Source organism: Mercurialis annua (genome assembly GCF_937616625.2).
Source record: "Mercurialis annua linkage group LG4 unlocalized genomic scaffold, ddMerAnnu1.2 SUPER_6_unloc_36, whole genome shotgun sequence".
Classification (NCBI taxonomy): Eukaryota; Viridiplantae; Streptophyta; class Magnoliopsida; order Malpighiales; family Euphorbiaceae; genus Mercurialis; species Mercurialis annua.
In genome coordinates this window covers 17,501-20,000 of record NW_026605967.1, presented here as the reverse complement: position 1 = coordinate 20,000, position 2,500 = coordinate 17,501, and positions in this window count along the sequence as shown.

The window sequence follows — 2,500 nt, the reverse complement described above, 5'->3', positions numbered from 1 at the left end:
AACCGCAAGGCCCCGAGCGTCCTTTGACTCGGAAAAACTTTTCTCGCACGGTGCCGCTCCGGCACGTCGAGTGGACCACTGGGAGGCCCTCCGTGAAGTTTGGTGGTTTTCGGATGCGCATTTTATGTTTTATGAATTTTCGGCCCATTCCGCGTGGCGGAAACTGCGGCAAAAGTGCACAAAATGATAGTGTCCCGAGCAAAATAAAATTGGAAGCAAAATGTCCCGGACAATAATTTGCGAGTAGTTAGTATACATTGAAAGGGGATTTTGCAAAGAAGTTTGGTGATTTTTGGACATATATTTTGCCGGTTATGAATTTCCGAAGGTAAAACGATTAAAAAATTAAAAAAAATACCTCCGGGGCTCGAAAAATTTCGGTATTTGTTATTATGCGGGTTTGGATATATATAAACATATTTCCAAAATTTCAGATCAAAATTCCATGCCGATTTTTAAAAATGGGGGGGGGGGGTTGCTGGGCACATGTGATATTTCCTCCTGGCAGTCCAAAAAAAGTCCTAAGAGCTCTTTAGGGGGGTGCACCATTCCTCACCCCCGCGGGCTTGCCGCAAGCCCTCGTCCGCGGTGCAAGCGGCGCGCGCGCGCGCGATGCGAAAAATGCTGGAAATTGCGGAAAAATCCCTGCCTGGCAAAATTACGGAAATGCCCCCGGATAATTACGGATATGCCCCGCCCGGAAAAACTGCGGCGAATCGCGGAAAATGCCCGGCCGGAAAATTGCGTCGAAATGCTCGGAATTGCGGAAAATCCCCCCCCCCCCCCGTGCATTAATCTAATGACCGGGTGCGGGTGCGGGTGCGGGACCGGGTGCGGGTGCGGGCACTCGGGCACTCGGCAGCTCGGCGCGAGACGCGAGCGCGTGTGTGGCCTCGAAGACCCTCGGAAAGGCCCGCCGACGTCCCTCCGAAGGCCCTCGCATGTCCATCGGAAGGACCTTCGGCAGCCGGTCGGCAGGCCTTCGCCAGCCCAGCGGCGGCCCTTGGGCATCGGCAGCCTTTCGGCTGGGCTTCGGCAGCCTTTCGGCAGCGCATCGGCAGCGCACCGGCAGCCCTTCGGCAGCGCATGGGCAGCCCTTCGGCAGCCCTTCGGCAGCGCATGGGCAGCCCTTCGGCAGCCCTTCGGCAGCCCTTCGGCAGCCCTTGGGCATCGGCAGGGCTTCGGCAGCCCTTGGGCATCGGCAGGGCTTCGGCAGGGCTTCGGCAGCCCTTCGGCAGGGCTTCGGCAGGGCTTCGGCAGCCCTTCGGCAGGGCTTCGGCAGGGCTTCGGCAGGGCTTCGGCAGCCCTTCGGCAGCCCTTCGGCAGGCCTTGGGCATCGGCAGGGCTTCGGCAGCCTTTCGGCAGCCCTTCGGCAGCCCTTCGGCAGGGCTTCGGCAGCCCTTCGGCAGCGCATGGGCAGCCCTTGGGCATCGGCAGCCCTTCGGCAGCCCTTCGGCAGCCCTTCGGCAGGGCTTCGGCAGCCCTTCGGCAGCGCATGGGCAGCGCATGGGCAGCCCTTCGGCAGCCCTTCGGCTGGGCTTCGGCAGGGCTTCGGCAGCCCTTCGGCAGCGCATGGGCAGCCCTTGGGCATCGGCAGGGCTTCGGCAGGGCATCGGCAGGGCTTCGGCAGGGCTTCGGCAGCCCTTCGGCAGGGCTTCGGCAGCCCTTCGGCAGCCTCTCGGCTGGGCTTCAGCAGCCCTTCGGCATGCCTTGGCATGCCTTGCATACATTCCCCAGCCGTATGAACCTCTGCTGGTTTTGCTTCCCAGCCGAATGAACCTCTGCTCTGTGTAAAAATGTATATGTCTTGCACTAAGTGAAATTCTATAATACTTTCCTCGAACAATATTCATACAGTAGTTAATATATATTAAATGAGGAATTTAGAAAGAAGTTTGGTGATTTTTGGAATTTTTTTTTGCCGGTTATGAATTTCCGAAGGTAAAACGATAAATAAATAAAATAAAATACTTCCGGGGCTCGAAAAATTCTGATATTTGTTATTATGCGGGTTTGGATATATATAAACATATTTCCAAAATTTCAGATCAAAATTCCATGCCGATTTTTAAAAATGGGGGGGGGGGTTGCTGGGCACATGTGATATTTCCTCCTGTCAGTCCAAAAAAAGTCCTAAGAGCTCTTTAGGGGGGTGCACTATGCCTCACCTCCCTGCACCAACTGCCGAAGGCTTTTGGTGCGCGCCTTTTGGCGCACCTATGGCACTGACGAGGGAAGGAAAAAAAACTCGTCGACCCGTTTCGGTGTTGGAAAAAATATTTTCGGATTCGGGGGGGCCCGGCCCCCGAGGTGTAGGTTGTTGGTATTTTTTGACGGAAACCTAGGCGAGCATTTGCCGAAATGAATCTCGGTGAATGTATAGCTTATGGTGTCACGTTGTATGCTATTTTACGACGTGTGTGCTTGCCGAGGACGCATTTTCAATGCCGAGGCATGCGACGAGCCGCGTTCCATGACTTTTCGACGACGCATTTTAAAT